At 36.7% G+C, this 14,706-nt stretch overlaps 1 long non-coding RNA gene across 1 annotated transcript in view; it reads left to right on the plus strand.

The window, feature by feature from the left end:
• The first annotated feature begins 13,664 nt into the window (after positions 1-13,664).
• LOC110463789 overlaps positions 13,665-14,706 on the plus strand; it is a 2,778-nt gene continuing 1,736 nt past the window's right edge. The window contains exons 1-2 of the long non-coding RNA XR_002464428.1: positions 13,665-13,753; positions 14,239-14,253. This is a non-coding gene — a long non-coding RNA (uncharacterized LOC110463789). The remainder of the gene's footprint in view (positions 13,754-14,238; positions 14,254-14,706) is intronic.

Genomic DNA, 14,706 nt, shown 5'->3' on the forward strand with positions numbered 1-14,706 from the left:
TTATGTAGGTATTTGTAGATAAAAGTACACTGTGGAAATAAGTATGCTATGTAAAAATCAGAATTCTATGTAGATTTAAGTTTAAGTATGTAGCTATATACTCGACAGAAAAGAAATGTTAACACTTGTCACTGCGGACTAGCTCAGTTTTTATGCCATACCGTTGCATCCATCGTCCGTCCGTCAACAATATCTTTAAATGACTTCTTCTTAAACCACTGATTGGAATTTAACTAAATTTGACTGGAAGCATCTCTAGGTAGTGGAGAATCAAAATTTTACAAATGGTTGGGCTGAGGGCGGAGCCAAAAGGGGGCAATTTGGCTATATTGCTTAAAACGACTTCCTCTGCAGAACTATGCCATGGATATCGATCATATTTGGTCGGAAACATTCGTTGGAGGCAGGGATTCAAAATTGTACAAATGGTGGGGCTGACCCCCCGGGCTAAGGGGTGGGGCCAAAAAAAGTTTATTACTTGGAAATGGTTGAGATCCCCACCATATAACCATATATACAATTGCTGAGTATAAAGAGAAGAATGCACATTTGCTTCCAGGATGGCCATAGGGTCTGGCCCCGCCCTTGGAGACATAGTCCCTAGGCTATAACTTTTGAAACGGATGAGATCCCCACCCCATAACTAAATATACAAATGCTGGGCATAAAGAGACTAATGCAGTCATTATTAGCTCACCGGGTCCATACAGTGGCGTCCGTCCGTCAACAATTTCTTTTAAACGACTTCTTCTTCTTAACCACTAATTGGAATTTAACTAAATTTCACTGGAAGCATCCCTAGGTGGTGGGGATTCAAAATTGTACAGGTGGTGGGGCTGAGGGGCGGGGCAAAAAGGGGGCAATTTGGCTATATTGCTTTAAGCAACTTTTCCTCTGGAACTAAGAGATGGATATCAACCATATTTGACTGGAAGCATGCCTAGGTGGTGGAGATTCAAAATTGTACAAATGGTTGGGCTGACCCCCCAGGGGGCTGAGGGACGCAGTCAAAAAGGGGTAATTTGGCTATATTTCTATAAACGACTTCTTCTGTAGAACTATGCACTGGATATCAATCATATTTAATCAAAAGCATTCATGGGAGGCAGGGATTGAAAATTGTACAAATGGTATGGCTGACCCTCCAGGTGGCTGAGGGGCGGGGCCAAAAAAGGTTATTTGGCTATATTGCTTTAAGCGACTTCTTCTTTGGAACTAAGAGATATATATCAACCATATTTGACTGAAGCATCCCTAGGTGGTGGGGATTCAGAATTGTACAAATGGTGGGGCTGAACCCCCAGGGGGCTGAGGGTGGAGCCTAAAGGGGGCAATTTGGCTATATTGCTATAAACAACTTATTCTGTAGAACTATGCCATGGATATCGATCATATTTGGTCGGAAGCATTCGTTGGAGGCAGGGATTCAAAATTTTACAAATGGTGGGGCTGACCCCCCGGGCTAAGGGGTGGGGCCAAAAAAAGTTTATTACTTGGAAATGGGTGAGATCCCCACCATATAACCATATATACAATTGCTGAGTATAAAGAGAAGAATGCACATTTGCTTCCAGGATGGCCATAGGGTCTGGCCCCGCCCTTGGAGACATAGTCCCTAGGCCATAACTTTTAAACCGGTTGAGATCCCCACCCCAAAACTATATATACAAATGCTGGGCATAAAGAGACGAATGCAGTCATTATTAGCTCACCAGGTCCGAAGGACCAAGATGAGCTTGTGCCATACCGTAGGGTCCATCGTCTGTCGACCGTCGTCCATCTGTCAACAATTTCTTTAAATGACTTCTTCTTCTTGACCACTGATAGGAATTTAACTAAATTTGAATGGAAGCATCGCTAGGTGGTGGGGATTCAAAATTGTACTGATGGTGGGGCTGACCCCCCAGGGGACTGAGGGGCGGGGCAAAAAGGGGGCAATTTGGCTATATTGCTTTAAGCAACTTCTTCTCTGGAACTTAGAAATGGATACCAACCATATTTGACTGGAAACATCCCTAGGTGGTGGAGATTCAAAATTGTACAAATGGTGGGGCTGAGGGCAGGGCCAAAAGGGGGCAATTTTGCTATATTGCTATAAATGACTTCTTCTGTAGAACTGTGCCTTGGATATTGATCATATTTGGTCGGAAGCATTCATGGGAGGCAGGGATTCAAAATTGTACAAATGGTGGGGCTGACCCCCCGGGCTAAGAGGTGGGGCCAAAAAAAGTGTATTGCTTGGAAACAGTTTAGATCCCCACCATATAACCACATATACAATTGCCGGGTATAAAGAGAAGAATGCACATTTGCTTCCAGGATGGCCCTAGGGTCTGGCCCCACCCTTGGAAACATAGTCCTTGGGCCATAACTTTAAAACTGTTGAGATCCCCACCCCAAAACTATATATACAAATGCTGGGCATAAAGAGACGAATGCAGTCACGTTGTTAAAATAGACCCTGGGGTCTGACCACTCCACTAGGGACCTAGTTTCTTAGTCACAGCTTGGAAACAGTTGAGATCCCCACCCTATAACCATATATACAATTGCTGAGTATAAAGAGATGAATGCACATATGCTTCCAGGATGGCCATGGGGACTGCCCCACCCTTGGAGACTTAACCCCTGGGTCATAAATTCGAAATGGTTAAGATCTCCACCCCAAAACTATATATACAATTGTTGGGCATAAAGAGACGAATGCAGTCATGATATTAGAATTGACCCCAGGGTCTGCCCCACCCTTGCAAACTTAACCCCTGGGTCATAACTTTAAAACGGTTGAGATCCCTACCAAAACAACTATAAATACAAATGCTGGGCAAAAAGAGACAAATGCAGTCATGCTATATTAGAACTGATCCTGGGGTCTGGCCACAACCCTAGGGACCTAGTTTCTGAGTCATAGCTTGGAAACAGTTGAGATCCCCACCCCATCACCATACATAAAATTGCTGGGCATGAAAAATCTAATACAGATATGCTACAAGGATTGGCCTTGGGGTCTGGCATATTCCCTTAGATCTGTTTTGCCATTGATATCCAGGTGAGCGATACAGGCCCTCTGGGCCTCTTGTTTTGTAGTGCAAACATGACATCCTATTTATTAGAATCATTTATGTATTAAAGTCTATGGTGGCCCAAGAGCTTCTGGTTCATATTTACAAATAACTTGCGAGTTGCACCAGTGACTGCATGGTAAAAAATGTAAACATCATTTTTCTGTCACTCACGAACTCCCTAACAAATATACATGCAGAAGTTTGGTAACCTCAAGTTGCATAATTTTGTTGCAGTGCTCACCTGTTTTGTTACAGGGTTATTACAAATTTGACCCTTGTGACCTTGAAGATAGGTCAAGATCATTTTTTCCATAAACTTTGTAGAGTTCAATGCCAGTAAGCTGCTGGGAAGTTGTAATAACGTCGACTCAACGCCTTTTGGATCTTTTAGAAAAAAAGTATTTTGAGTGTTTTAACAGATTAGACCCCTGTGACCTTGAATATATATATATGTCAAGGTCATTTCTTTTCTAAAACTTTGTAGCAGTTATTGCAAGCCAGTCATTGGCTATACATCATGCTTTTAGGCCTCTTGGTGTTTCTGAAGATAGTGGTTGAGTGAAGTTTAAGTAATTCCTTTTTTAACTTCGTAGCATTCCCTGCATGCAAGCTACAGTACTGGCTACATGTTCAGAAGAGGCTGTTCGAATGTTTTAACAGATTTGACCCATCTTACCTCAAAAATATGTCAAGGTAAAATTTAATTTCTTTTCTCATATTTTGTAGCACTCGTAGCGTGAAGCTTCTTGACATACATCGAACTACAGCCCTGTGTGTATCTCGGAAAATAAAGCCATGTGGGTGTTTAAACATCGGGGCTCCGCCGATTTTACTCTAATTTTGCACACTATTAGATCTTTGTTCATATTACAATTATGTGAAATATCTAAGAAAAATGTTTAGACTTTCTGTGTTTTAGGCTCTACATTTGCTACATACATGATTTCTCAACATTAATTTCCTTCTTCAAACTTGCCTTCGAAAATGCGATAGTTTTGGCATCAAACACAGCAGATATACATACATGTAGAACCATACTTTTTGTTGCAAGAGACACACACTCTATTTATATTTCAAGATAATTCAGCTTCAAGTGATAAAATAGAAATTGGTTTGACACAAATACTTAATTTACAGTTTAGAACATATTTTTTTTCCACAAAATATCAATATTGAATATGCTTATCCACCCAGCATCAAATCCAGTTATACCAGTAGGCATGGACCTAATAGTTATATACCTACCGTACACCTAAATTATACCGGCTGGTTAAAATAGTCACCTTAAAAGGATATCTTCCTGGGCTCGTGTTGTCCTTAGAATTATGAATGGTAAAACTAACAAAAGCGATTTTTTTTAAATATCACGAAAGCCACCATCCTGACCATTATATTTTACACAAAACATGTACAAATATACAAAGAAATGGACATTTAACAGAAAGCATCTCACTTCATGGACAAAAATAAAAGCAATGCATTAGACCAAATCAGAAAATGTCCTTATTTTATGATAAATGTAATTTCTTATTCTGTAAATTTTGAAGTTGTTTCAGGTTCTTGCTATGACTATTATAGGCACCTTCCCTTTTGACCCTTGTGACCTTGATTTTGGATAAGGTCATTTCTTTTTCCAACCCTTTTAGCGTTCCATGCCAGCTTCTGGACATTTATCTTGGCTCTAGGCCTTTTGAATCTACAGGAAAAGCTGTTTGAACAGATTTGAACCCGGTGACTTTGAATATAGGTCAAGGTCATTTCTTCAATGTTCAGGTGTTGGATAGATCGTCTATTCCGCCCAGCGTGTCGCCCATAGAGCACGTTTGGGATATCCTTGGGTGAGGTGTTAGGAAACGTCAAAATCAGTCGTCTTATTTGTAGGAGCCTGCCAAAAAGTTGAGCGATGAATGGGACAACATCTTCGCTCACCTCATCCGCTGGTTTTTAAAGTTTATGCAATGACGCCGTGACAGCAATTAGTATGCACAGTGTAGGTGACTTATGAAACACGATCTATCCTGTTTCTAATAAAATCAATGCAGCGAGGATTTTTTCTTGATTTATAACCCATTAACAGAGACGTATACTACATGTATTATACGTCTCTGCCATTAATAAATAAACATTTCAATAAATAAATTGATACCATGTTTAATACAGTTGCCAAAAATGATAATTTATCTCGGCTAAAGTAGCGTTTACCTTTATTGCTTCGCTGAGTATATATACATCAAAGTAAATGTAGTCAAACTAATATGATTTGTGTTCTTAAACTCTATGTTCAACTGAGGTAACATTTTCCAGTTCAGTTCACCTTTTTTTTTTTTTTTTTTTTTTTAACAATCTAAGATTATTTGTACAAGCATATAACGTTCCTGACTATCATCAATAGCAAAAATGTTTATTTTTAATGAATTATCTTTTAAAAAACAAGAAATAACACTTTATAGACCTTGAAAATCATGTTGAAAGGTTATTAGCAATCACTGAAGTGTGGAAAATCAGCATGCACCGATCTATGTAACCTCATTGCTGACACTTGACCAAATCTCTGAAGTTAGATCAATTTTCTCGCACTGACGCTGACATACTTCACAACTACCGGGTAGAAAATCAATCCACAGAGGAATTTGATTCTTGTGGTAGTTATCATCATACCGACTGTAAACGGTACAAGAAAATGAAAGGTTATGAACAAATGCGGTGTAGATAATGTTTGCACTTCGGGCCCCAGTTTCATCAATGATCACTGACTTAAGGAATGTCAGGGATTGTAAAAAAGGGAAAATCTTAACTGAAATAAATTCCCCTTTGCGTAAGTATTTTTTTTCCGAAGGTAAGTCTTTTTCTTGGGTTAGATTTTTTTCTGAAATAGACGGTCAAGGTGTATAGCTCTGATCGTAAATTGTAATATAACAACATTTAACAGCTTACTGGAACACACAGGCAGTATGTCTAAGAGTCAGGCACATTTCAGGGGCTTGTTCGTTTATACGGAACAACCGGTTTGTCTGGTTTTAAATGTCACATGTTCGGGAACAAATCCTGGCGGACCTACAAATGTTTTTGCAGGTCTTGCAAGGCTTTGTCAAGGCTCGCCTGAAAGCAGCATCAAATTACTAGGTCGGACCTTATTCTAAACAATCCAGTGGCGGACCCAGGGGTGTTGCCCTAGTTGCCCGAGCACACCCTTTTTTTCTGTGTCCAAAAATAATCTAGATTTTCCTCTTTTTCATATGGGATTTTCTTCTAAAATCAACCATCCTGTGAACTATGATTTTCTATGTATGCCTAAGGGTGCAGTTGCCCAAACAAGGAGTCCACTTATTTATTACAGTGTTGTACATGTAGTAGAAATTATTTCAACTGGGCTATAGCAGTAAGAGATGAATTAAATAATCTAGGTCTTAGTGATGTTTGGTTAAATCCATGTATCTCTCAGCAAAATTTGTTATCACCATTGATAAAACAAAAAAATATGATCAAGGCATACAATTCTTAAGGGCCACAGTGGAAAACTCTCCAAAATGATTATTGTATAAACATATAATAGATTTTGGAGAAACATTACAATTTTACCTCACAAAATATATACCAAAGAAATATCGCATTTGTTTAACTCGAATACGTACATCTACCCATTCTTTAGCTATAGAAGTTGGAAGGTATAATAATATACCTAGAAAACGTAGATATTGTAAACAGTGTAACTCCCCCTCTGAATTAGAGGACGAATTTCATTTTTTATTGGTCTGTTCTAAATTCCAAAATCTCAGATCTCGTTTTATTGAAAGTTATTATTGGAAAAAACATCTGTGTTTAAAGTCGTCCAGTTATTGAGTGTCCATAATATTAAAGAATTGTGTATACTAGGAAAATTCATATATGAGGCAAACAAATTAAGGGTATTATAATGGAATATGATTGTTTTCATACTCTGTACATTATCCATGATTTGTGTAAAATATGTATTGTATACTGATGGGCCAATGGCCCAAAGTTTTGAATAGAAACTTGAACTACTTGTACTCTAAACAATAGGGGATTAATCCTCTATTGTCTATATATTAGTAGGGTCTCCAGTCAGGTCAGTGGTCAAGACTCACCGGACTGACTCTACCAAGACTATATTGTTCCGGATAGTTCAATTCTCAATGCTTTGAATATAGATGAAAGTGATGATCTCTATAAAATCATGTATGATTTTGAAAAACTAGAATTATATAACATTCCACTACAACGTTATAGTGAATGCAAGGCTAAAACTAACAATTTTGGCAATAAACTACTAGACTTTTGTAAGAATAATAATATATATATAGCAAATGGTAGAATTGGTTGTGATCAGTTTAATGGGAAAAATACCTGTAATGGCTCGTCTCTTATTGATTATTTGTTACTAACTGCCGACTTATTCAAAGTAGTAACATATTTTGAGGTTGTTGATTTTAATCCTCTATTATCCGATGTTCATAGTTGTATTGAATTTAAGTTCGAAGGGGCGTCTGAACTCATAAATACTCTACACGAAAATCCTTATGCAACCGACAAAAACGGTGGTTACGTGAAATGGAAGGATCAATTAAGTAACTCGTTTACTAATCTTATTGCAGATGATCATGATAATAAACTTGCTACGCTGAACGAGTATGTTAAAAATTTGAAAGCTAAGGAAACCGACCAAATAACTAATGCAGAAATTAATGATGTAACTAAAAATATCACAGATATATTTACTACGTCCGCCAACCAGTCATTCGGTCGCAAATCTGTTTACCGCGGAAATATTCATGAAAATAACAAACCATGGTTTACATCAAATTGTAAAAAGCTTCGAAAAGAATTTCACAAAGCCAAACAGAACTATCGTAAATTAAAAAATGATGTTAACAAGCACGCCTTGAAAAGGAAAAGTCGTAATTACAGGAAAGAGGTAAATAAAGCATACAAAACCTATGCATTCAACATGGAAAAGAAAATAAGAGATTCAGTAAAGGAGAGTCCAAAATTCCTATGGAATATTCTAAATAGGTTTTCGGGTAAACCCAAATCGTCAAAAGCTAATATACCAATAAACGAACTATATAACTATTTTAAAAATTTAAATTCAGCTAGCTATGAGGAAGATAATAATGAAGGACTTCTACAAGATATCGATCACGATGAAGTCTCTGAAGATCTCAATGCTGAAATTACCGAAACGGAAATTATTCGATCGATAGAAAGCCTAAAAAATAATAAAGCGAGCGGAATCGATGAAATACGGAATGAATATATAAAAAATACTCTCAATCAGTTTTTGCCTTTATATATAGATTTTTTCAACATCATTCTCAACACTGGGTTAATACCCCAAGAATGGACAGTTGGTATTATTAAACCTATATACAAAAATAAAGGTAACCAGGGCGATCCGGATAATTATAGGGCGATAACTCTGGTGTCATGCTTGGGAAAAGTATTTACCTCTATAATTAATGGTAGACTAACAAAATTATCTGATAAGATAAACCTGATATCCTCCGCCCAAGCGGGATTTCGAAAGGGATATTCCACTAATGAAAACATTTTTATATTGCATTCCCTAATTTCTTTATATTTTTCAAAGGGTAAGAAGTTATATTGTTCATTCGTTGATTTTAAAAAGGCCTTTGATACGGTGTGGCGAGCAGGCTTGTGGAAAAAATTACAAAATAGTAACATTACGGGCAAAATATTTAAAGTCCTTTATAATTTATATCAAAATACCAAATCATGCGTAATAAATGGTAATGATACATCCGACTTTTTCATGTGCAATGTCGGGGTAAAACAAGGAGAAAACTTATCGCCATTTTTGTTTTCCCTCTTTCTTAACGATTTAGAGGATTTCCTCAATCAACGTAATGTTTCTTGTTTGAATGAAGTGTATGCTCTTAGTGATCAAAATTTAGGTTTGTACTTAAAATTGTTTATTATATTATATGCTGATGATACAGTGCTTTTATCAGAAACACCAGATGGCCTACAGAACGCATTGAATGAATTCCAAAATTATTGTAATATATGGAAATTAACAGTTAATACACAAAAAACTAAAGTTTTGATTTTTGAAAAAAGAAAAAGTAAAAGAGACCATCACTTTACGTTAAATAATGAGATTTTAGAAATACAAGATTCGTACACATATCTTGGAATAATATTAAACTACAATGGTGTTTTTACAAAAGCCAAAAGTAAACTAACAGAGCAAGCAAAAAAAGCTTTATATGCATTGTATATTAAGATTAGAAATATTTCCATTCCTGTAGATCTTCAACTGAAATTATTTGATGCACTTGTGTCACCAATTTTATTATATGGATGTGAAATCTGGGGCTATGAAAATACAAAAAGTATCGAAAAAATACACTTACAGTTTTGTAAGGAAATTCTTAACATTCGGAAGAGCACCCCAAATTATATGGTATATGGTGAGTTAGGAAGGTATCCCCTAGAAATTGAAATCAGTGTTAGAATGGTTATGTTCTGGCATAAGCTTATAACGGGTGGATCGAAATTATCTAGTGTAATGTATAAGTTAATGTACAATTTGCACCAGAATTCTTTATTAAGTTTTAAATGGTTAACGTATATACGAGATATCTTAAACAATACTGGATTTAATAATTTATGGACTTTCCAAATATCATGTACAATTAATAGACAATGCTTGAAAAATATCATTAAGCAGAGATTATGCGATCAATTCATTCAAAGTTGGTTTCATGATGTTGAAACCTCCTCGCGTGGGCAAGTTTACTCCTTATTCAAATTTCAGTTTAATATTGAACCATATCTTTTAAAGCTAAATCGTAATGAACGAAAAGTAATATGTAAATTTAGAACATCAAATATAAAATTTCCTATAGAAACAGGAAGATGGAATCGAGTTCCACGCGAGGAAAGGTTATGTCCCCTATGTAATAACTGTGTTGGGGATGAATACCACTACTTATACCAATGTATCTGTTGTAGCTCTCAGACAACTTTATATACCAAATTATTATTATGTCAACCCAACCTATATCAAAATGAAAGGAATGTTCTCAATTTGTAACACGGTACTCTTAACACAAGTAAGTAAATTGATACAAAGAGTAATGAAGCTACTTAATATCTAAAATAATTTAGCTAAAAGAATTATTGAAATGGGTTGTTATTGTATGAATTGTATCATGTGTCATATTATATTATGTGAGTACTATGTCCATCAATGTATACTATGTATTATGTGACCTCTTGTTACGCACGTATACGTGTGGCGTGAGTGTAAAAATAAAACTTGAAACTTGAATCTTATTGTTCTAATGTCACGGTGTGGTGATCACCCTGTCCGTTGATAATTTATTAGGTTTTTTAAAGTCTTTTTCTGAGTTTAAAATTTCGGGCAATACCCTAAATTGATTCCTGGGTCCCCGCCCCCTGCAGTCGAACAATTCTGATCCATCCGGTCCAACTGTATGGACCACGTTATACGAGGCGGCCCAGGTGTTGGGAGAAATTAATATGACTTTCTTCCACAGTCACCGGTTAAATACGCGAAGAAAATTAAACCATCTTTCTCCTACAGGACCGTAGGGTCTAGATTACTAGCTTTTAACTTTCACCTTGATGGTATAACAACATATCCATTGTTTTTCAAATAAATGACCTTAACCAATTTTGAAGATCGGGTTGTGGATGTTAAAATTATCCAAATAGTTTACTTTCTAAAATTAAACGAAAAACATCCTATAAAATTGTCGTTCGACTACCAATATACTTTCAGATTTTAAGTGCATGTAGCACGTATTATTGAATTCAAATATATGACCATGTAAGCATACGTTCGCTACATGTACATGTAAACGTAACACACACCTTTTACCTATGCATTCGCGTATGCAAAAATGAATAAATTACAATTCACCATACAGCTGTTTCCATTCAATTGTTTTATTATCGTAAGTAATACAGCTTGTTGATATTATATTACATGCATTATGCACAATACAATGTCATACAAAGTCAAGTTCAAGTCATACGCTAATAAGTATATTCACTCATTTCAAAGACAAGAGGTGTGACCTTATTTCAAACGCTTTACACAAACATTTTCCAAAGTTATACAGTTCTGTGTCATTTTCTGTACTACGTAATTTCAATAGTTTATACATGGATGGCTTGCATCGGTAATAAGGTTTTAACAATTTTTGTCTCGTCGGTGCTAGGGGTCGATTAGATGGAAATCCAAATTGGTCTAAAAGCCCTGTTGAAGCAGAGGGGAGATGAAAAACCGAATTTTAAATATCAGACGAGGTTAATTTCACATCAGTAGTCAGAAAAGTGTGTTAATTATGAATCCTATACCACTACTCAAAATAGATATATACTGTATAACTGTGGCCATCCAGGTTACGGCAAACATCGGGGGCTACGTGAACATCGAAAGATGAACGTAAGTCGTTCCCCGTCTACACCGACATCGTACGTACGCCGACACAGTCACGCTTGACTATGATACAAGGTCAAGAAGAGCTACTGTAGGAGAGACAGTGGGAAGAGGGTGATAGTTAACTGGTAGAAAGTAGAAATAAAGTTTGTCCAGCTACAATGTACGTTTTCGCCTCTTCAACCCAGTCCCCTTCCTTGTAGCAGTCTTTACAAAATAGTTACTGTCTTTGGAGAAAAAATTGTAATTATAAATCTTCCCTTTTCACTTGATCCATAGTGGTGATCAGTATTCCGACATCCAGAAGACTCGACAGTCCGGAGATCGGTTATATAATTCCGAGGCATGAACTCTCAAGTCTCGACGATACATGTAATTCGAATAGAGGGCCGATAGTCCGGAATAAAATAGGTTATTTTAAACAAGAAAAAGCAGAACAAGTGCGAAGCATGTGGTATGTCAAGTACGTTTACAAGTAACCGGTAGGGGTGAATTAAAGGCGGGAAATGGTAATCATCACTACCCAAACATCTAAATCCTTGTACATGAGAACATGCTCTCTTAGACTATCTGTGAGTAGGGGGTATATGAATAAATCCTATTCCGTCTTTGCGTATCGCAGAATTATCTTCTCTTGGGAGCAGGTAATGATTGGTACGTCAGTTGTTTGTGAGAGTAACGTCATCAATTTTTGAGAAACCGACGTAATTTTCTCGCACAAACCAATGACGTAACAATCAATACCTGCTCCCAAGAGAAGATAACTCTGCAATACGCAAAGACGGAATAGGAACCCGACCGACCCTGTTTTACCCCCGACCCTATTTTTTTTTTATCTCAACCGAATGAATTTAAACGTTTTATTTTGACGCACCGAAAATCGTCAGCGTCTCTATGACATTTCTCTATTTCATAGGCGGGTATCAAAATCACATTTAAATTCTATTTGATCATTTAAAAGACCGGTAAAATATAATGAAAGTGAATACAATAGGTTTGTATAACTCAGCCCACTCTAAAACAAATAATAAAATAACATCATGACAGCAATAAATCCCTACTGACCTACCCCATTTTCATCAGTCATGTTACCTGAAACACATATATATTCATAATTTTTGTTTTGCCTTATCAGGACTAACTTTTTTCTGCCAATTATACGGCATGATGTTTTCGGAAAAGGGTAATTCAACAAGACATGAAGATATTTCAGAATTAAGATAAAATTAAAAAAAAAACTCTTAAAACTCAAAATTGAAACCTTGAGACGCTCTGTATTGTGTTTGTGCATGACTGTTACCCATATCCCAGTAGTATTATCCAGTCAGCCCGTATCAATATCGCGTGCTATAGTTACCCGTGGATATATAAAACACACTCTTACAGTGACATAATAACAGCTGAATTATACTAATCATACCATGCATACCGATTCAAAATATGATAATATTTATACATTATTTGCATTATTAGTGGCGAATCCAGAGACGTATCGGGTGGGGTGGGGGTGGGGTGGGGGTGGGGAGGAAAATGGTGAAAATACATGATTTTTTTAAAAAATTATCAGGGTTGGTGGCTTTCTTGAAGCCCAATAAAACCCTCTGGATCCGACTCCACTGATTATCCTGCTTAGTAATATATGTAATTTTGCCTATCATGGATACGAATTCATTATCAGTAACGTGTCCGAGCTGCATTCGTTCGTTTGTCGGGGGTGTAACAGCCTGCACGGTCGTATGAAAAGGAGACATGGTAATTTATTATATAGTATACACTTTACCGCGGATTTAGCGTGACTTTACTGAAAACTATTAAAGCCATGTTTTTCACACATTATAAGTAATCGTCGTAACATTTAGATATCATGATAAAGATATGATACATACAATGTATTACAAATAGACACATGTATATTATGCCATGTCTTAATCAATTAAATGAAATACTTCATATCAAATAGAAAAAAATAGGACACATCAAAATAATGAACGAACAAATGTTTTTCGTACATGTTTATGCTTGTATCTATCTGAACATGCATAGTTTGTGCCACACTTTAATGTTGTATAAAGTAAAACGCCGCACCGCTCCCTTTTTGGGCCCCCGAGGATGCTGCGCATGTGTATTTGCCTGCTTAGCGCGGTTTCGTTTTGTAACCGGCTCACATGTACATGTACCGATGACCATTCGACGAAGGAATACGCGAACGGTAAACACTAAACTGAGGGGTACATTTGTAAGTACACAGATACATTCATTCCAATTGTATGAGCTCAGTTACAGTAAAGTGTCAGTATTAGTCGGAATACAGTTTAACATTACAGCTGGCGAGTAAATGCATAACGCATTCAATACACAGCTTATAGGCCTACTGTATGTGTGTACATCGCCTGTGTTTGTATGCCAGCCTTTTCGTATGTCGACAAATTCCATTCATAAAAAAGCACATTTGCTTAAACAATAGCTACATTATATGGTCATATCTCCAAAAAAAATAATGTTAATTTCTGTGGTAACAATTGACACGGCGAATGACCACCAGTCTATAACGACCTATAAATAGCTATACTTATGTAATAACCTGTCTATAGTGACCACATGTCTAAAGCTAAACTGATATATATATATACCTACAAAATGTACCACCTGTCTAGCCCAACACCTGTTTAAAACTACCTGGCTATATACATGTATATCACCTGTATAATAACCTGTCAATAGTGACCACCTGTTTAAGTGAGTATATCTACCACAAAGCAACCTCCTGTCTACAGCTATTATCCTGTATATTGGTACCACCTATGTATGATAACTACCTTTCTATAGCTGCCTGTACCTGTCTACAGCTATTATCCTGTATATTGGTACCACCTATGTATGATAACTACCTTTCTATAGCTGCCTGTACCTGTCTACAGCTATTATCCTGTATATTGGTACCACCTATGTATGATAACTACCTTTCTATAGCTGTCTGTACCTGTCTACAGCTATTATCCTGTATATTGGTACCACCTATGTATGATAACTACCTTTCTATAGCTGCCTGTACCTGTCTACAGCTATTATCCTGTATATTGGTACCACCTATGTATGATAACTACCTTTCTATAGCTGTCTGTACCTGTCTACAGCTATTATCCTGTATATTGGTACCACCTATGTATGATAACTACCTTTCTATAGCTG

This window comes from Mizuhopecten yessoensis, unplaced genomic scaffold (genome assembly GCF_002113885.1).
Source record: "Mizuhopecten yessoensis strain PY_sf001 unplaced genomic scaffold, ASM211388v2 scaffold10929, whole genome shotgun sequence".
NCBI lineage: Eukaryota > Metazoa > Mollusca > Bivalvia > Pectinida > Pectinidae > Mizuhopecten > Mizuhopecten yessoensis.